The following is a 22,164-nucleotide window of genomic DNA, read 5'->3' as shown; positions in this document are numbered from 1 at the left end:
CTTTCTCTCCCTCTCTCAAATAAATAAATAAATAGATATTCAAAAAAAAAAAAGAAAAAAAAAACCCAAACTAGTGAGAGCCTTATTTGTTTTATTGCTTTTGCCTCAGATTAAGATTGATGCCATTTCAGTTTAAAGAGTATTTGACCAGGACTATAACTTACATATGCAAATAAATGGATCCTTTTAAGAATAATTAATTAATTAATTAAACAAACAAATAGTAAATATGAATAAAGAGCATTTGATATTTTTTTCTAGTTAAAATTCTTGCACCATTGCTTTTTTTTTTCCAAAATCTCTAGGCTTTTACCAGTTTGTTACATGAAGATGAATCTTAAAAGAGTAGAGAAATAAAATTTCAATTTGAAAGAGACAAAGTTCAAAAAGAAATATTTGCCCAAAGGAAGTTAGTAATGACTTGCAAAGAAAAGTGCTCGTCTATCCTAACCTTTGGCTGGACTTCTAGATGACCTTGCAGGCACCTTCAAGTTCAGGTATGTGAAGTACCATATAATATTAACTTTATAACTCTTACATCATTATCAGTTTTTTTAAAAGATTTTAGTTAGTTATTTGACAGAGAGAGAAATCACAAGTAGGCAGGGAGAGAGGAAAGCAAGCTCCCTGTTGAGCAGAGAGCCCAATGCAGGCCTCCATCCAAGGACCCCAAGATCATGACCTTATACAAAGGCAGAGACCCAACCCACTGAGCCACCCAGGAGGCCCATGATCTTTTTTAAGAAGTAAAAGTTGTTTTTTAAATTTACTGATAGGGGTGCCTGGGTGGCTCAGTGGGCTAAAGCCTCTGCTTTTGGCTCAGGTCATGATCCCAGGGTCCTGGGATAGAGCCCCACATTGGGTTCTCTGCTCAGGAGGGAGCCTTCTTCCCCCCTCTCTCTCTCTGCTTGCCTCTTTGCCTGCTTGTCATCTCTGTCTGTCAAATAAATAAATAAAATCTTTAAAAATAAACAAACAAATAAATAAATTTACTGATATTTAATTAAAAGCTGCTATTCTGAATCTTTATTCCAACTAGAAATGTGAGGACAGTGTGAACATAGATCATTTTACAATCATATGGTAGGAAGCCCGTTTTCTATTTCTACTTTTTGGAATGTTCAATATATGTATGTCTACAATATATATTATTTTAGATTAAAAAGTGGCCAAGTGTGGGCTCTTTTGACTCTAAAAAGAGTTAAACTCTCTGTTGGAAATGCATTTACACTGAAATGACTACATAGCAAAGGATTCCATTCTGAAATATTTTCCAAGGACATATCAATAATTTAATTTATTATTTTCACAATCATTTGTGATTTCCAAATTTAGAAGTATATTAATCAATCATAGTGGACAACATTAAGTACTTCTCCTAAGTAAATATAATTTTCCACTTTGTGTAAAGCAACCCTGAATTTTTATCTAATACATTTAATCTCATTTCATACTCAAATAGTGCTTTCTAAATCTACCTTTAAAAAATTAAAGTGATCTATATTTCATGAAGCAAATTAAAGATTCACATAGTATGAGAAATTTTAGAGATCACACAATTTTCCATGGTGGGGTAGATAAAGAAATTAACTAATCAGCAATTTAAATATTTTTCCTCTCTAGTCTACATACCTCCTGATAATTAACAGGATTTCTCTTACAGGATATATAATAATAATGTTCACTAACACATAATCTCCCATTTTAAAACTTTAATTATAGTTTATTAGGTAAAATAATTAGTACAAGCATTTGTTTCCCCCTTGAAATATATGATCTATTTTAAACTGTCCTAGATAAATTATATTTCATATTCCAAATCCTAATGCATTGGCAAAATTTTCTGGAACCATTATTTTGAGAAGACCCAAAACCTACCTTGACTTAATATGACAGAATAACATGATAGAAGTGATATCTTTCCAAAGTAAAAGAAGGAAATTTATGACATATGAATCATAGGTATACTATCTCAATCTTAAGAGTCAATCTAACTAGTATATAAATATCGTTAATGATTTAAAAATGAAGCTAAAATACTCCTCTAGACAGCAACTTATTCTTTGTATATTATTTGCTATACTGCTTATGTATTGAATCTTAACAAATGAAACATTGATGTTTAATATATAATTCAAATCAAACATTGATGTTCTCTGTAAAATTGCATATCCAATAGTTTATCTTTAAATTCCGGTTTCCTGTCAACATTTAATTGTTCAATCATCTTGCTTATGCCTCTAAAAATAACTAGTTTATAAGCTGAGGCTGGGAGGGATCAAGTTGAGAATGGAGAGGGCCTTTTTATAATTATTTCTCAAAAAATAAAAGTATAGGATTCTGAGACATATTGATTTCATATTTATATATAGATAATGTTAAGTGAGATAAGTATACCATGTTTTTTTTTTTCAATTTAATTTAGTTGTATTCACTCTACATGATTAATCATAGGGAAAAGTATCTATTTTGGGGTTGATATATATGAAAAGTTAAAAAAAAGAAAAACATCTTCCTAAGACTTACATTAAGTAGATTCCATTAGTGACCTGTCATGAGCTCATGCCCATTAAACCTTTGTAAAATATTTCCAATGTTCTAGGATCTGACAAGGCTCTTATAAGTTAATTTAGTATGCAATATTTTTGCAAATACATACAACTTTTATCATTTTCAGGAATTAAAAGTCATTTATAAAGGTGGTTTACATATATATATTTTTATTTTGAAAAAACATATATTTTTATCCCCAGGGGTACAGGTCTGTGAATCACCAGGTTTACACACTTCACAGCACTCACCAAAGCACATACCCTCCCCAATGTCCATAATCCCACCCTCTTCTCCCAAACCCCCTCCCCCCAGCAACCCTCAGTTTGTTTTGTGAGATTAAGAGTCACTTATGGTTTGTCTCCCTCCCAATCCCATCTTGTTTCATTTATTCTTCTCCTACCCACTTAAGCCTCCATGTTGCATCACCACTTCCTCATATCAGGGAGATCATATGATAGTTGTCTTTCTCTGCTTGACTTATTTCGCTAGGCATGATTCGCTCTAGTTCCATCCATGTTGTCGCAAATGGCAAGATTTCATTTCTTTTGATGGCTGCATAGTATTCCATTGTGTATATATACCACATCTTCTTGATCCATTCATCTGTTGATGGACATCTAGGTTCTTTCCATAGTTTGGCTATTGTGGACATTGCTGCTATAAACATTCGGGTGCATGTGCCCCTTTGGATCACTACATTTGTATCTTTAGGGTAAATACCCAATAGTGCAATTGCTGGGTCATGGGCAGTTCTATTTTCAACATTCTGAGGAACCTCCATGCTGTTTTCCAGAGTGGCTGCACCAGCTTGCATTCCCACCAACAGTGTAGGAGGGTTCCCCTTTCTCCACATCCTCGCCAACATCTGTCATTTCCTGACTTGTTGATTTTAGCCATTCTGACTGGTGTGAGGTGATATCTCATTGTGGTTTTGATTTGTATTTCCCTGATGCCGAGTGATATGGAGCACTTTTTCATGTGTCTGTTGGCTATCTGGATGTCTTCTTTACAGAAATGTCTGTTCATGTCCTCTGCCCATTTCTTGATTGGATTATTTGTTCTTTGGGTGTTGAGTTTGCTAAGTTCTTTATAGATTCTGGACACTAGTCCTTTATCTGATATGTCGTTTGCAAATATCTTCTCCCATTCTGTCAGTTGTCTTTTGATTTTGTTAACTGTTTCCTTTGCTGTGCAAAAGCTTTTGATCTTGATGAAATCCCAATAGTTCATTTTTGCCCTTGCTTCCCTTGCCTTTGGCGTTGTTCCTAGGAAGATGTTGCTGCGGCAGAGGTCGAAGAGGTTGCTGCCTGTGTTCTCCTCAAGGATTTTGATGGATTCCTTTCGCACATTGAGGTCCTTCATCCATTTTGAGTCTATTTTTGTGTGTGGTGTAAGGAAATGGTCCAATTTCATTTTTCTGCATGTGGCTGTCCAGTTTTCCCAGCACCATTTATTGAAGAGGCTGTCTTTTTTCCATTGAACATTCTTTCCTGCTTTGTCGAAGATGAGTTGACCATAGATTTGAGGGTCTATTTCTGGGCTCTCTATTCTGTTCCATTGATCTATGTGTCTGTTTTTGTGCCAGTACCATGCTGTCTTGATGATGACAGCTTTGTAATAGAGCTTGAAGTCCGGAATTGTGATGCCACCAACGTTGGCTTTCTCTTTCAATATCCCTTTGGCTATTCGAGGTCTTTTCTGGTTCCATATAAATTTTAGCATTATTTGTTCCATTTCTTTGAAAAAGATGGATGGTACTTTGATAGGAATTGCATTAAATGTGTAGATTGCTTTAGGTAGCATAGACATTTTCACAATATTTATTCTTCCAATCCAGGAGCATGGAACATTTTTCCATTTCTTTGTGTCTCCCTCAATTTCTTTCATGAGTACTTTATAGTTTTCTGAGTATAGATTCTGTGTCTCTTTGGTTAGGTTTATTCCTAGGTATCTTATGGTTTTGGATGCAATTGTAAATGGGATTTACTCCTTAATATCTCTTTCTTCTGTCTTGCTGTTGGTGTAGAGAAATGCAACTGATTTCTGTGCATTGATTTTATATCCTGACACTTTACTGAATTTCTGTATAAGTTCTAGCAGTTTTGGAGTGGAGTCTTTTGGGTTTTCCACATATAGTATCATATCATCTGCGAAGAGTGATAATTTGACTTCTTCTTTGCCGATTTGGATGCCTTTAATTTCCTTTTGTTGTCTGATTGCTGAGGCTAGGACCTCTAGTACTATGTTGAATAGCAGTGGTGATAATGGACATCCCTGCCGTGTTCCTGACCTTAGTGGAAAAGCTTTCAGTTTTTCTCCATTGAGAATGATATTTGCGGTGGGTTTTTCATAGATGGCTTTGATGATATTGAGGTATGTGCCCTCTATCCCTACACTTTGAAGAGTTTTGATCAGGAAGGGATGCTGTACTTTGTCAAATGCTTTTTCAGCATCTATTGAGAGTATCATATGGTTCTTGTTCTTTCTTTTATTGATGTGTTCTATCACATTGACTGATTTGCGGATGTTGAACCAACCTTGCAGCCCTGGAATAAATCCCACTTGGTCGTGGTGAATAATCTTTTAATGTACTGTTGAATCCTATTGGCTAGTATTTTGTTGAGTATTTTCGCATCTGTGTTCATCAAGGATATCGGTCTATAGCTCTCTTTTTTGGTGGGATCCTTGTCTGGTTTTGGGATCAAGGTGATGCTGGCCTCATAAAATGAGTTTGGATGTTTTCCTTCCATTTCTATTTTTTGGAACAGTTTTAGGAAAATAGGAATTAGTTCTTCTTTAAATGATTGGTAGAATTCCCCCGGGAAGCCGTCTGGCCCTGGGCTTTTGTTTGTTTGGAGATTTTTAATGACTGTTTCAATCTCCTTACTGGTTATGGGTCTGTTCAGGCTTTCTATTTCTTCCTGGTTCAGTTGTGGTAGTTTATATGTTTCTAGAAATGCATCCATTTCTTCCAGATTGTCAAATTTATTGGCGTAAAGTTGCTCATAGTATGTTCTTATAATAGTTTGTATTTCTTTGGTGTTAGTTGTGATCTCTCCTCTTTCATTCATGATTTTATTTATTTGGGTCCTTTCTCTTTTCTTTTTGATAAGTCGGGCCAGGGGTTTATCAATTTTATTAATTCTTTCAAAGAACCAGCTCCTAGTTTCGTTGATTTGTTCTATTGTTTTTTTGGTTTCTATTTCATTGATTTCTGCTCTGATCTTTATGATTTCTCTTCTCCTGCTGGGCTTAGGGTTTCTTTCTTGTTCTTTCTCCAGCTCCTTTAGGTGTAGGGTTAGGTTGTGTACCTGAGACCTTTCTTGTTTCTTGAGAAAGGCTTGTACCGCTATATATTTTCCTCTCAGGACTGCCTTTGTTGTGTCCCACAGATTTTGAACCGTTGTATTTTTATTATCATTTGTTTCCATGATTTTTTTCAATTCTTCTTTAATTTCCCGGTTGACCCATTCATTCTTTAGAAGGATACTGTTTAGTCTCCATGTATTTGGGTTCTTTCCAAACTTCCTTTTGTGGTTGAGTTCTAGCTTTAGAGCATTGTGGTCTGAAAATATGCAGGGAATGATCCCAATCTTTTGATACCGGTTGAGTCCTGATTTAGGACCGAGGATGTGATCTATTCTGGAGAATGTTCCATGTGCACTAGAGAAGAATGTGTACTCTGTTTCTTTGGGATGAAATATTCTGAATATATCTGTGATGTCCATCTGGTCCAGTGTGTCGTTTAAGGCCTTTATTTCCTTGCTGATCTTTTGCTTGGATGACCTGTCCATTTCAGTGAGGGGAGTGTTAAAGTCCCCTACTATTATTGTATTGTTGTTGATGTGTTTCTTTGATTTTGTTATTAATTGGTTTATATAGTTGGCTGCTCCCACGTTGGGGGCATAGATATTTAAAATTGTTAAATGTTCTTGTTGGACAGACCCTTTGAGTATGATATAGTGTCCTTCCTCATCTCTTATTATAGTCTTTGGCTTAAAATCTAATTGATCTGATATAAGGATTGCCACTCCTGCTTTCTTCTGATGTCCATTAGCATGGTAAATTCTTTTCCACCCCCTCACTTTAAATCTGGAGGTGTCTTCGGGCTTAAAATGAGTTTCTTGGAGGCAACATATTGATGGGTTTTGTTTTTTTATCCATTCTGATACCCTGTGTCTTTTGACAGGGGCATTTAGCCCATTCACATTCAGGGTAACTATTGAGAGATATGAATTTAGTGCCATTGTATTGCCTGTAAGGTGACTGTTACTGTATATGGTCTCTGTTCCTTTCTGATCTACCACTTGTAGGCTCTCTCTTTGCTTAGAGGACCCCTTTCAATATTTCCTGTAGAGCTGGTTTGGTATTTGCAAATTCTTTTAGTTGTTGTTTGTCCTGGAAGCTTTTAATCTCTCCTTCTATTTTCAATGATAGCCTAGCTGGATATAGTATTCTGGGCTGCATGTGTTTCTCGTTTAGTGCTCTAAAAATATCATGCCAGCTCTTTCTGGCCTTCCAGGTCTCTGTGGATAAGTCAGCTGCCAATCTAATATTTTTACCATTGTATGTTACAGACTTCTTTTCCCGGGCTGCTTTCAGGATTTTCTCTTTGTCACTGAGACTTGTAAATTTTACTATTAGGTGACGGGGTGTGGGCCTATTCTTATTGATTTTGAGGGGCGTTCTCTGAACCTTCTGAATTTTGATGCTCTTTCCCTTTGCCATATTGAGGAAATTCTCCCCAATAATTCTCTCCAGTATACCTTCTGCTCCCCTCTCTCTTTCTTCTTCTTCTGGAATCCCAATTATTCTAATGTTGTTTCGTCTTATGGTGTCACTTATCTCTCGAATTCTCCCCTCGTGGTCCAGTAGCTGTTTGTCCCTCTTTTGCTCAGCTTCTTTATTCTCTGTCATTTGGTCTTCTATATCACTAATTCTTTCTTCTGCCTCATTTATCCTAGCAGTTAGAGCCTCCATTTTTGATTGCACCTCATTAATAGCTTTTTTGATTTCAACTTGGTTAGATTTTAGTTCTTTTATTTCTCCAGAAAGGGCTTTTATATCTCTCGAGAGGGTTTCTCTAATATCTTCCATGCCTTTTTCGAGCCCGGCTAGAACCTTGAGAATTGTCATTCTGAACTCTAGATCTGACATATTACCGATGTCTGTATTGATTAGGTCCCTAGCCTTCGGTACTGTCTCTTGTTCTTTTTTTTGTGTTGAATTTTTACGTCTTGTCATTTTGGCCAGATAAGAGTAAATGAAGGGGCAAGTAAAATACTAAAAGGGTGGCAACAACCCCAGGAAAATATGCTTTAACCAAATTAGAAGAGATCCAAAATCGTGAGTGGGGAGAAAGGGGATAAAAAAAAAAGGTTCAAAAAGGAAGAAAGAAAAAAAAAGAACAAAGAAAAGAAAAAAAAAAAGAAAAGAAAAAAATTTTTAAAAAAGAAAACACCTGAGAAAAATGTAAAAAAGAAAAAATATATATATTAGATAAACTAGTAAAAAATCGTTAAAAAAGAAAAAGGTAACAGTTAAAAAAAAAAATTTACCCGAAGGCGAGAGAAAAAAAAAAAAAATGAAAAAGAAAAAATTAAATTAACTGCAAGACTAAAAAAAATCACAGGAAAAAAGCCATGAGTTCCGTGCTTGGCTTTCTCCTCCTCTGGAATTCTGCTGCTCTCCTTGGTATTGAAACCGCACATCTTGGTAGGTGAACTTGGTCTCGGTTGGATTTCTTGTTGATCTTCTGGGGGAGGGGCCTGTTGTAGTGATTCTCAAGTGTCTTTGCCCCAGGCGGAATTACACCGCCCTTACCCGGGGCCGGGGTGAGTAATCCGCTGGGGTTTGCTTTCAGGAGCTTTTGTTCCCTGAGCGCTTTCCGTAGAGTTCCGGAGGACGGGAACACAAATGGCGGCCTCCTGGTCTCCGGCACGGAGGAGCCGAGAGCCCAGGGCTGCACTCCTCAGGGCGCCCTCAGAGAACAGCGCCCAGTCACTCCCGTCTGCCTGACCTCCGGCCGCGCTCCGAGCTCACCGAGCCTGCGACCGGTTCAAGGTCACCCCGAGCTGCGAGCTTACTGTCGGCTCTGTCTCTGCAGCCGGCTTTCCCGTTCCAATACCCGCAAGCTCTGCGACACTCAGACACCCCCAATCCTTCTGTGACCCTGCGGGACCTGAGGCCACGCTGACCCCGCGTGGGCTTCGCCCCGGTTTAGCCTCTGGAGCGCTGTCCCTCAGCGGAACAGACTTTTAAAAGTCCTGATTTTGTGCGCGGTTGCTCCGCTGCTTGCTGGGAGCCGGCCCCTCCCCCCGGGGTCTATCTTCCCGTCGCTTTGGATTCACTTCTCCGCCGGTCCTACCTTTCAGAAAGTGGTTGTTTTTCTGTTTCCAGAATTGCTCTTGTTCTTCTCTTCGATCTGCCGATGGATTTTCAGGTGTTTGCAATCTTTAGATAAGCTACCTAGCTGATCTCCGGCTAGCTGAAGCAGTCTCAGCTTGCTACTTCTCCGCCATCTTGACTCCTCCCCCCAAGGTGGTTTACATAAAACAAGTTTAATTAATTAATTTGTTCATTCCCCCATAACAGTCTTCACACATGATTGAAGACAGGCTGAATAAGCATATCATTTTTAATAATTTCAACATATTCTGATAAATGCAAAAAGACACAGTTGTAGTTAGGAAAGAAATATAAGAAAAGTCTCTGCCATGTGTTATGATATTAAAAATGAAGTACATACATGATAAGTGATGCAAAATAGCCACTCTTTATACTTAAAAACAAGGGTTAATAAAAAAGCAAAATACTAAAAGTAGGTAAGCCTAGATTACTTTGGCTTTCTCATAAAAGATACCTGATTTCATAAAGATAATAATTACCCATTGCATAGGCAAGTTAAATGCATATTGGAGAAAAACTGTCAAAGATGATTTTTTTAAATTCAATAACATCTTTGAATATTAAACACTTGCTATTCAAGACTCTAACAATATATTAGTTCTATAGTATCCAGACAATCTAAATAGCAAAGAGTTAAGATAGGTCATGTTATGGCTGAAATGGGTTAATATACAGTTATACAATTAAGCAAATAATTTGCATATAATGCAAAACCTCTTTCTAGTCTCATGACATTTGTTCTTAGAGCCAGCATATTATTAGGCTTTTACCTAATAATATTTTAGGAAGACTGAGAAGACTACTCTCTTTATCTATTTTTCCCCAGAGTTTATTATTATTTATTATTATTATTATTATTATTATTATTATTCTACAGTTTAAAAAATCTTATTCTAATAATTTACTCAATATTTAAAATAATAATTATATATAAATCCCCAGAAAAGTACACTAAGCATGAATGAGTTTGTCAGTTTGATGGAAGAGTGGAAAAGAAACCCAAGGGCTCTGGGTCAGTGCAAACAAGGTTAATCTACTTGATATATCTTGCTAAGGCAAAACTGGTTACTTGTAGCTTACATTTCCAAATGGTTAAATTTTCACTGCAGTTAGCAACTTTTTTCCCAGAAAATTGACGACTATATTCTATTTCTCTGAAATTTATGACTTTCAGTAATGAAAATGCTTTTTAATATAATAGTATTTATAGTCTTGCTCTAAAGCACATTGTTCAAAATTTCCCCCAGATGATGGAAGATCTTAGATGACTAAAATAACTTCAACAAAAGTAATAGTTTATGGAGGAGATTTTTATAAATATTAATAAAGACCATTCACTAAGGCCCTCCACATATCGGACACTGGACAAAGCTTTTTGCATATATTATAGCTTTTAATTCCCTCATAGTTCTAGGCTGTGAAGAACTATATCCACCTTTTTCCATATTTGGAGTCTGAGTCAGAAAGACTATTGGCCAAAGTCAGACAATTAGTAAATTAAAAAGCAGAGTTTTGTAGCTAGATTTACTTAGTTGAAGATCAATATTTTAAAGTCTTAAGCCTAAACTTTTTTTAAACTTTTTTGTGTGTGTTTCACCAGGCCCAAACTTGTGCTTTTGCATGACTAAATGCCTTATTTTATTTCTGAAAAACTAGATTAGAAAATTAAGTATTACGGTCTCATCAAAGTGTATTGAACTTCTATACTTTATGAAATGCTCTTTTCTTTTCTCAACTTAATATTACTTTCAATATTTAATTAATATTAATGTAAAATATTTACTTAATTTTAGATTAAAATTTAAACAAGGAAGTATATATTAAATTAAGGATCAATATTCTAAGGATATGCATATCTATACTTACATAATTTACTAATTTAATGTTGTTATATAAATACCATGTTTATATGAAGATAACTCTATATACCATGTACCATAATCTGAACCTCATTTTGATATGAAAACATGCTGTCATGGATGCAAGGGGTACTAAGAATGCCATCTCACAGCATAACTGAAAATGTAAATGTCAGATTCTATGTGTGTACATTAAATCAAATGGGATACTGAAGTCACGAAAAATTTTCCAAGCCAGAGTAGACTTCTATCAATTAATTTACCTTATACATGAGGCTGATACGGGATGAATGAAGAAAAAAGTAGCTCCTATTCTGATCATGTAATAAACTGATATAATTATCTGTAACCAAATGCTAAAGGGCTAACACAAATTCAATTTTATTTTTATTTTTTAAATATTTTATTTATCTATTTTAGAGACAGAGAGAGAGATGAAGAGAGAGATTGCATGACTATGAAGAGGAGCAGAGGATAAGTAGATTCCAGCTGAGCACAGAGCCCCACACAGAGCCCAATCTCAGGACCCTGAGGTCACAACCCAAGTTGAAACCTAGATTCGGGCACTCAACCAAATGCACCATCCAGATACCCCAACAAAAAATCATTTTTAGAATAAGATGAATAGTTATATAAGTTTCCATTGAGCATAGCATTATATATTCCTAAGGCTTTTAAAACCTGATTCTCTAAACTATTTTTTTAATGTGTTTTGGCTATAATGGCCATAAGTTATCTCTATGTTTTCTTTAAAATTAGAACACATGTGTTCTTCATACTTAAAATTCCTTTCCTCTATTTTGTCAGTTAAGTTTTACCTTTCCATCAAGATATACTATAAGTCTATTGTTTTAAGACTATAGCAATGATCACTTGAATTCTTGCATAATTTAATAAAGATTTTTTTAAGTGTATGTATTAGCTTCCAGATTATTTCTGGAACACCTAAAATATGTGAGACATTATTTGAAGCACAGGAGATACCAAGATGAAAGTGACAGAGTCTTAAACTCATGGATATAGAAGAGACAATAATCAAGAAAGTAAGTAAATCTTTAAAGTCCATGCTATATGTATTGAGAACATAAAAGTACAGAGAAAAATCACTCTTAGGAGGTGGAAAGTTAAAATGACAAACCTCCTTAATATAAGATTACAAGGAAGGGTTCTTTTAAGGAAATGATTTTTTTACCTGAGATCTGAAGGATGAGCATCAGCAAATGAAGAACCAACACTTTTTCCTGTGATAATATAAAATTTGCATATGAAACTATCATGATTGTGTATGAATATTTAAATTTCTTGTAGGATTTTTTTATCCTAGAGAGGGACAGTGATTAGTAGATTGCAAATACAACTTTAAACTCCCTACAGTAGAAAATACATTTCACATGTATGGGAAAGAACACCATTTTTTTTCCATTATTTATTTTTTACAGTGCCGTTATGTAATACAAAACTTGTCCTTATAGCCAGGTGGGTTTAAGCATACTTAATTCAATTTCAAACTGGGAATGGATTTTATACAAATGCTTCGGCTCACTATCAAATATAATCATGCAAGAGCAGGATAGTGGACAATATGAGAAAAGCCAAGGTTCTAATCCATTTTTAATGTTCTAGAAATTCAAATAAATAAGGCAAATAGGGGTATATTAAAAGTATGTTAGACCTAGTCCTACAGTCAGACATATTATAATAAGCAATTTATATAGCTTGACATCCAAAATTCCAATAGAAATACTAGATCACATTACGTTGATTTTAAAAACATTTTGTTTCAATCAATGTATCTGATTTTATTTTTTTCTGTACTGATTTGTAGGATTGTGCATTAGATTAGTTTTCAAGAGAAAAATAGTAACACGTAAGATTAGGTCACAACAACAATTTTCTATATTTTATATGCTTTTTTTCCCCATGTTTATTTCTTGGATAGTGTTGTCTTAATCTTAAATAAAATCTTAGTTATTCCTGCATCCTTGACACATTCTCATTAAACAAAACCCTAATTTTACCTTAATTATAGTCTTCGGATTTATTTTAGTCCTTTATTGTTACTTTCATTTCTTTTCATGTCCATATGTATTTATAATCTTTTCCTATTTATGTACATTTTGTCAGGTATTTTAAATCACATTTGGAATGTGGCAAAAAAAAGGAAGGAAAAAGGATAAAAAAGAAGTGCGAGAAGAAGAAAATAAGGAATATAGTTACTTATTTCACAACAAACTGAGAATAAATTTCATACAAATGTTTGGGCTGTCTTTCAAATACAACCATGCAGAGGCAAGAAACTAGACGATGTGTACAAAAGTTATGTGATGGGAGAAATAGAAATAGTGGATAGAAACACTCCTACAACAATCCAGTTAACAGAGGTTTCAGATAAGTTTTTTTTTAAGATTTTATTTATTTATTTGAGACAGTAAGTGGGTGTGTAGGAGAGAGTACAAACAGTAGTGGGGGCGGGAGCAGTGGGGGTAGAAGCCAACTCCCCATTGAGTGGGGAGCCAGCCCATCAGCAGCCAATCCCAGGACCCATGAGATCATGACCTGAACCAAAGGCAGACACTTACCTGACTGAGCCACCCTGGTACTTCCTCAGATAAGTTCTTTAAAACTGACATATATCAGGGTAAATTTTATCCTATGTAGAATTAGGTAACAATAAAAAGTGCAAATGACTGCTATATATAAAACATGAATAACCTTCAGACATGATATTGAGTAAAAAACTTACAGAGTTAAAGACCCTAAAGTCCACATGTGGTATGAGTTCATTATATGAAGTTCAAAACCATGAAAAATAAAACTGTTTTGTTAGATATCAAAAGACTTTTTCCTGAGAAGGGCCATGGATGAGCTTGCTGAGATATTAAAAGAACTTATATGTTTAGATCTATGTGAAGATACAAGTTTTTATACATAATTTTTAATATTATCAACCTGTATACTTAAATTTGTACATTTTACTGTACTAACCATTACTTCGATGATACAATAAAGTACAAAATATGCTATAAACAATTATATTCCAAGTAATATTAAATATATATGATATACATAATTTGAAATAGTCAGTATAATGGAACAATAAAACTTGCCAAATATGACACAAGAAGAAATAGAAAAGACGTAGAACACATGAAAATTCTAAAGCATTGAAGATTTATAGCAAGGACCAAAGGATTTCTCAAACATAAAACTGACACAGATGGATTTACTGGTCAGTACACACAATTCAATTAATACCTCTGAACGTATAAAATTTTTTCCCAGCATTTATCCTAAAATTATTTAAAATTTAGCATATTGTATTATTAGAACAGGGCAAGAAATAAGAATTACATAGCAGTTACTTTCATGAGGATGGAATAAAAAAATAATGAATTTATTGTTAATCAAGGAAGTAATGCCAAGAAAATTATGATATGCATATCATGTGTATATTACAAAAATCAAGTTAAATTTATGTTGTATATTTTAACACTCTTAACTTTGGAAAATCAATGTATGCACTCTATCAAATTAAAAATTAAAAGAGAAATTCATATGGTAATCTCAATATATGCCAAATAAGCATTTGGTGAAATTCAACATTCATCTTGATAAGATCAGTTATCTAGCCAGTAAGAGAAGGGGACTTTTTTTTTTTTACACTAATAAAGATGTATTAGTAAGAGTAAGCTAACTGCCTTAGTAAATGACCTCCCACTTTAAGTAATTATAAAATACATTTTTTTCCTGCAAATATGATTCAATATATAGGCTCCTTGTTAAAGAACTCTTCTAGGAGGCTTTTCTCAAAGTAGTGATTCAAAAACCAAGTGTCTTGTGAATTTTCCAAAATATACTCTATGGCCTTTATTTTCAGCTACCAGAGATAGAAAACAAAAATTGATTATGCAGTTCTTAAGTGCTAAGCCACAGAGTAGAGCACACCATTTATTCTTGTGACCATCAGAACCAAAATAAGTCACTGTTAATTAAGTGTTATGTAAGTGTACAAGAGTCTTATTTCCAGTTAGACGAGAAAATATAATTTTGTGAATGCATAGCAATTTTAGCTACAAACTTGATCTGCAATGTAACTAGAGAAAATACTATACTTTAAAATACTAAATCTTTAGTATTTAGTATTTAGTATTTATAAAATACTAAAATCTTTAAGCTTTCTTTTTGAAGTAAGAACAAAATATGGACATCTGCCATCAACATTTCGTTCAACATTGGATTAGAGGTCTCAACTAAAATTCACTTAAAAATTACTAATTAAGGGGTGCCTGGGTGGCTCAGTTGGTTAAGTATCTGACCAGCTGACTCTTGATTTTGGCTCAGATCCTGATCTTAGAGTGCTGAGATCCAGTCCCTCCAGAGTAGGACTCTGCTCAGTATGGAGTCTGCTTCTCTCCCCCTCCTTCTCTCTTTTTCCTTCTTCCCCTCCCCCTGTCCCATGTACTCTCTTTAACTAAAATCAATAAATAAATCTTCTAAAAATTAATTAAAAGTAACAAAATTAAATGTTAACTAAAATTAACTTAGTTTTATTAGCTCAAATACATACAACATGTATTTATATTAAATCTAATTGAAATTTATTGTCTATCACCATCTCTTTTTTATTATGCAGTGTTATCCAAAAATACTAAATGGGAAAAATAGCACATAGAAACTTCAATATACTTTAGTTAAGAAATTTGTTTTGTTCTCGTTTGTTTAAGAACAGAAATTAGAATTGGAAAGTAGGTTTGTTTTGATTATACTTGACTGAAAATATGTGTGAAGAGGGGTGTCTGATGGGAGGGGCAGTTAATCTAGAGGTTATCCAAGTAATTTTATCAATTTTGGGAGAAAGAGAGTCATAGCAATAGATCCAAACTAATTTCTTTTAATTTTATTATGTACTTACAGTAAAAACTGAATATTCTATAGCTTTTCCTAAACTCACCCAGCTTTTCAGTGTTCTTGTTGTTGCTGTTATTGTTAATTAATAGGCTTTATTTCCTAGAGATTTATGTTTATTTAAAAAAAAACATAAAATATGAATATTTCCCATATACTCTGTCTCCCCACACATAGTTGTCCTTATTCTTAACATATTACATCAATATAGTACACTTGTTACAATTGATAAACAATACTAATAAAGTATTATCAACTAAAATCCAAAATTTATATTAGTTCACTTTTTAAATAGAACAATTCTATGAATTTTACCTTCCACCAGTACATTATCATAGAAAGAAGTTTCACAGACCTAGCAACTCGTTATGCTATATTGATCAATCATTTTCTTCCTCCTCTCAATCCATGGCAACCACTGATCTGTTTATTGTCTTTATCGTTTCACCTTTCCCAGAATGTCATAAAACTGAAATCATACAGATTGGCTTCTTTCTTTCAACAACAGTGTTTAGTTTCCACCATGTCTTTCCTGGATTAATAGCTCTTTTCTTATTGTTGCTGAATATTATTGCTATGTATGAGTGTCCATAGATGGTTCATCCATTTACCCATTGTAGGATATCTTGGTTTGCTTACTTTTGGCAATTAGCAAAAAGTTGTTGTTTTTTTTTAAATAAAAAATCATAAACAGGTTTTTGTGAGAACAGAATTTTTTTTTAAACTTGTCATGATTTTAAAAAATTAATTACTTCTTTTTCTTTTTCTTTCTCTTTTTCTCTTCTTTTTTTCTTTTTTCTTTTCCTGTGCTATGGTGAGGGAAAAAAAGGAAAAAAAAAGAACATAAATTTTTAACTTATTAGGAGAATACCTAAGAGTGTGACTGCTACATTTTATGGTTAATCAATGCTTAGCTTTATAAAAACCTGCTAAATTATCTTCCAAAGTAACTACCAACTTGCATTCCCACTAGCAATAAATAATTACTCTTATTGTTCTGCAAATTCACCAAAAATTCGTAGTTTCAATTTTTTATAAATTTTAACCAGGCTAATAGATATATAGCGAGAGCGAGTGAGCACAGGCAGACAGGGGCAGAGGGAGAAGCTGGCTCCCTGCCAAGCAAGGAGCCCGATATGGGACTCGATCCCAGGACGCTGGGATCATCACCTGAGCCAAAGGCAGCTGCTTAACCAACTGAGCCACCCAGGCATCCCTGTAATTCCTAATCATATATGATGGTAAACATCTTTTCATTTGCTTTTTTCCATCTCAATCTTCTTGGATGATATATCTATTCATGTATTTTGTCCCCTTTTTATTTGGTTGTTGTTTTGTCATTGTGTTTTAAGAATTCTTTGTATACTTTAGATACAAGTCCTTTATCACATATGTTACATCTTTTGTAATGGTGCCAAGGTTCTTGGATATTCAATTTCATATTATTGTTCTTGTTTTTGCATTTTAATTTTGGAAACCTCTATTGAAATACCTTCAAGTTCAGTGATTATTTCTTTGGCTGTTGCCAGCCTGTTGATGAGCCTTTCAAAGTCATTCTTCATTTCTGTTACAGACTATTTTATTTCTAAAAGATCCTATTTATTCTTAGTTTTAATCTCCCTGTTTAAATTATGCATCTGTTCTTACTTGGTGTCCATTTTTTCATTAGGGGCCTCAGCATGGTTAATCATATTAAATTCCTATTCTGATAATTCTAAAAATTCTTGTCATAGCTAAGTCTGGTTCTGATGCTTGCTTTGCTTTTTGAGACTGTATATTTCCTTTTTAACATACTTGTTACTTTTTTTTTGTGATTAGAAGATAATTTTTTTAAATTTTTTATTTTTTATAAACATATATTTTCATCCCCAGGGGTACAGGTCTGTGAATCACCAGGTTTACACACTTCACAGCACTCACCAAAGCACATACCCTCCCCAATGTCCATAATCCCACCCCCTACTCCCAAACCCCCTCCCCCCAGCAACCCTCAGTTTGTTTTGTGAGATTAAGAGTCACTTATGGTTTGTCTCCCTCCCAATCCCATCTTGTTTCATTTATTCTTCTCCTACCCACTTAAGCCCCCATGTGGCATCACCACTTCCTCATATCAGGGAGATCATATGATAGTTGTCTTTCTCTGCTTGACTTATTTCGCTAAGCATGATACGCTCTAGTTCCATCCATGTTGTCGCAAATGGCAAGATTTCATTTCTTTTGATGGCTGCATAGTATTCCATTGTGTATATATACCACATCTTCTTGATCCATTCATCTGTTGATGGACATCTAGGTTCTTTCCATAGTTTGGCTATTGTGGACATTGCTGCTATAAACATTCGGGTGCATGTGCCCCTTTGGATCACTACATTTGTATCTTTAGGGTAAATACCCAATAGTGCAATTGCTGGGTCATAGGGAAGTTCTATTTTCAACATTCTGAGGAACCTCCATGCTGTTTTCCAGAGTGGCTGCACCAGCTTGCATTCCCACCAACAGTGTAGGAGGGTTCCCCTTTCTCCACATCCTCGCCAGCATCTGTCATTTCCTGACTTGTTGATTTTAGCCATTCTGACTGGTGAGAGGTGATATCTCATTGTGGTTTTGATTTGTATTTCCCTGATGCCGAGTGATATGGAGCACTTTTTCATGTGTCTGTTGGCCATCTGGATGTCTTCTTTGCAGAAATGTCTGTTCATGTCCTCTGCCCATTTCTTGATTGGATTATTTGTTCTTTGGGTGTTGAGTTTGCTAAGTTCTTTATAGATTCTGGACACTAGTCCTTTATCTGATATGTCGTTTGCAAATATCTTCTCCCATTCTGTCAGTTGTCTTTTGATTTTGTTAACTGTTACCTTTGCTGTGCAAAAGCTTTTGATCTTGATGAAATCCCAATAGTTCATTTTTTCCCTTGCTTCCCTTGCCTTTTGTGTTGTTCCTAGGAAGATGTTGCTGCGGCAGAGGTCAAAGAGGTTGTTGCCTGTGTTCTCCTCAAGGATTTTGATGGATTCCTTTCGCACATTGAGGTCCTTCATCCATTTTGAGTCTATTTTTGTGTGTGGTGTAAGGAAATGGTCCAATTTCATTTTTCTGCATGTGGCTGTCCAATTTTCCCAGCACCATTTATTGAAGAGGCTGTCTCTTTTCCATTGGATATTCTTTCCTGCTTTGTCGAAGATGAGTTGACCATAGCTTTGAGGGTCTATTTCTGGGCTCTCTATTCTGTTCCATTGATCTATGTCTGTTTTTGTGCTAGTACCATGCTGTCTTGATGATGACAGCTTTGTAATAGAGCTTGAAGTCCGGAATTGTGATGCCACCAACGTTGGCTTTCTTTTTCAATATCCCTTTGGCTATTCGAGGTCTTTTCTGGTTCCATATAAATTTTAGCATTATTTGTTCCATTTCTTTGAAAAAGATGGATGGTACTTTGATAGGAATTGCATTAAATGTGTAGATTGCTTTAGGTAGCATAGACATTTTCACAATATTTATTCTTCCAATCCAGGAGCATGGAACATTTTTCCATTTCTTTGTGTCTCCCTCAATTTCTTTCATGAGTACTTTATACTTTTCTGAGTATAGATTCTGTGTCTCTTTGGTTAGGTTTATTCCTAGGTATCTTATGGTTTTGGATGCAATTGTAAATGGGATTGACTCCTTAATATCTCTTTCTTCTGTCTTGCTGTTGGTGTAGAGAAATGCAACTGATTTCTGTGCATTGATTTTATATCCTGACACTTTACTGAATTCCTGTATAAGTTCTAGCAGTTTTGGAGTGGAGTCTTTTGGGTTTTCCACATATAGTATCATATCATCGGCGAAGAGTGATAATTTGACTTCTTCTTTGCCGATTTGGATGCCTTTAATTTCCTTTTGTTGTCTGATTGCTGAGGCTAGGACCTCTAGTACTATGTTGAATAGCAGTGGTGATAATGGACATCCCTGCCGTGTTCCTGACCTTAGTGGAAAAGCTTTCATTTTTTCTCCATTGAGAATGATATTTGCGGTGGGTTTTTCATAGATGGCTTTGATGATATTGAGGTATGTGCCCTCTATCCCTACACTTTGAAGAGTTTTGATCAGGAAGGGATGCTGTACTTTGTCAAATGCATTTTTCAGCATCTATTGAAAGTATCATATGGTTCTTGTTCTTTCTTTTATTGATGTGTTGTATCACATTGACTGATTTGCGGATGTTGAACCAACCTTGCAGCCCTGGAATAAATCCCACTTGGTCGTGTTGAATAGTCTTTTTAATGTACTGTTGAATCCTATTGGCTAGTATTTTGTTGAGTATTTTCGCATCTGTGTTCATCAAGGATATCGGTCTATAGCTCTCTTTTTTGGTGGGATCCTTGTCTGGTTTTGGGATCAAGGTGATACTGGCCTCATAAAATGAGTTTGGAAGTTTTCCTTCCATTTCTATTTTTTGGAACAGTTTCAGGAGAATAGGAATTAGTTCTTCTTTAAATGTTTGGTAGAATTCCCCCGGGAAGCCGTCTGGCCCTGGGCTTTTGTTTGTTTGGAGATTTTTAATGACTGTTTCAATCTCCTTACTGGTTATGGGTCTGTTCAGGCTTTCTATTTCTTCCTGGTTCAGTTGTGGTAGTTTATATGTTTCTAGAAATGCATCCATTTCTTCCAGATTGTCAAATTTATTGCCGTAGAGTTGCTCATAGTATGTTCTTATAGTAGTTTGTATTTCTTTGGTGTTAGTTGTTATCTCTCCTCTTTCATTCATGATTTTATTTATTTGGGTCCTTTCTCTTTTCTTTTTGATAAGTCGGGCCAGGGGTTTATCAATTTTATTAATTCTTTCAAAGAACCAGCTCCTAGTTTCGTTGATTTGTTCTATTGTTTTTTTGGTTTCTATTTCATTGATTTCTGCTCTGATCTTTATGATTTCTCTTCTCTTGCTGGGCTTAGGGTTTCTTTCTTGTTCTTTCTCCAGCTCCTTTAGGTGTAGGGTTAGGTTGTGTACCTGAGACCTTTCTTGTTTCTTGAGAAAGGCTTGTACCGCTATATATTTTCCTCTCAGGACTGCCTTTGTTGTGTCCCACAGATTTTGAACTGTTGTATTTTCATTATCATTTGTTTCCATGATTTTTTTCAATTCTTCTTTAATTTCCCGGTTGACCCATTCATTCTTTAGAAGGATGTTGTTTAGTCTCCATGTGTTTGGGTTCTTTCCAAACTTCCTTTTGTGGTTGAGTTCTAGCTTTAGAGCATTGTGGTCTGAAAATATGCAGGGAATGATCCCAATCTTTTGATACCGGTTGAGTCCTGATTTAGGACCGAGGATGTGATCTATTCTGGAGAATGTTCCATGTGCACTAGAGAGGAATGTGTATTCTGTTGCTTTGGGATGAAATGTTCTGAATATATCTGTGATGTCCATCTGGTCCAGTGTGTCGTTTAAGGCCTTTATTTCCTTGCTGATCTTTTGCTTGGATGACCTGTCCATTTCAGTGAGGGGAGTGTTAAAGTCCCCTACTATTATTGTATTGTTGTTGATGTGTTTCTTTGATTTTGTTATTAATTGGTTTATATAGTTGGCTGCTCCCACGTTGGGGGCATAGATATTTAAAATTGTTAAATGTTCTTGTTGGACAGACCCTTTGAGTATGATATAGTGTCCTTCCTCATCTCTTATTATAGTCTTTGGCTTAAAATCTAATTGATCTGATATAAGGATTGCCACTCCTGCTTTCTTCTGATGTCCATTAGCATGGTAAATTCTTTTCCACCCCCTCACTTTAAATCTGGAGGTGTCTTCGGGCTTAAAATGAGTTTCTTGGAGGCAACATATTGATGGGTTTTGTTTTTTTATCCATTCTGATACCCTGTGTCTTTTGACAGGGGCATTTAGCCCATTCACATTCAGGGTAACTATTGAGAGATATGAATTTAGTGCCATTGTATTGCCTGTAAGGTGACTGTTACTGTATATGGTCTCTGTTCCTTTCTGATCTACCACTTGTAGGCTCTCTCTTTGCTTAGAGGACCCCTTTCAATATTTCCTGTAGAGCTGGTTTGGTATTTGCAAATTCTTTTAGTTGTTGTTTGTCCTGGAAGCTTTTAATCTCTCCTTCTATTTTCAATGATAGCCTAGCTGGATATAGTATTCTGGGCTGCATGTGTTTCTCGTTTAGTGCTCTAAAAATATCATGCCAGCTCTTTCTGGCCTTCCAGGTCTCTGTGGATAAGTCAGCTGCCAATCTAATATTTTTACCATTGTATGTTACAGACTTCTTTTCCCGGGCTGCTTTCAGGATTTTCTCTTTGTCACTGAGACTTGTAAATTTTACTATTAGGTGACGGGGTGTGGGCCTATTCTTATTGATTTTGAGGGGCGTTCTCTGAACCTTCTGAATTTTGATGCTCGTTCCCTTTGCCATATTGAGGAAATTCTCCCCAATAATTCTCTCCAGTATAC

The 22,164-nt window shown here is 35.2% G+C and overlaps 2 long non-coding RNA genes across 3 annotated transcripts in view; one reads left to right on the top strand and one right to left on the bottom strand.

Annotated features, from left to right (window-relative positions):
• Positions 1-13,074, top strand: part of LOC309867668 — a 41,208-nt gene extending 28,134 nt beyond the window's left edge. For both annotated transcript variants that reach the window (XR_014313297.1, XR_014313298.1), the window contains 3 exons: positions 306-497; positions 11,731-11,863; positions 12,945-13,074. This is a non-coding gene — a long non-coding RNA (uncharacterized lncRNA). The remainder of the gene's footprint in view (positions 1-305; positions 498-11,730; positions 11,864-12,944) is intronic.
• The window catches only part of LOC309867667, a 720,752-nt gene that overhangs the window by 30,503 nt on the left and 668,085 nt on the right, over positions 1-22,164 (bottom strand). The gene's annotated exons all lie outside the window — the stretch shown is intronic.

Source organism: Mustela nivalis (genome assembly GCF_964662115.1).
Source record: "Mustela nivalis genome assembly, chromosome: 6".
In the NCBI taxonomy this organism is placed as follows: Eukaryota; Metazoa; Chordata; class Mammalia; order Carnivora; family Mustelidae; genus Mustela; species Mustela nivalis.
The sequence above is the reverse complement of the archived record's forward strand: the minus strand, read 5'-3'. Positions and strand labels throughout refer to the sequence as shown.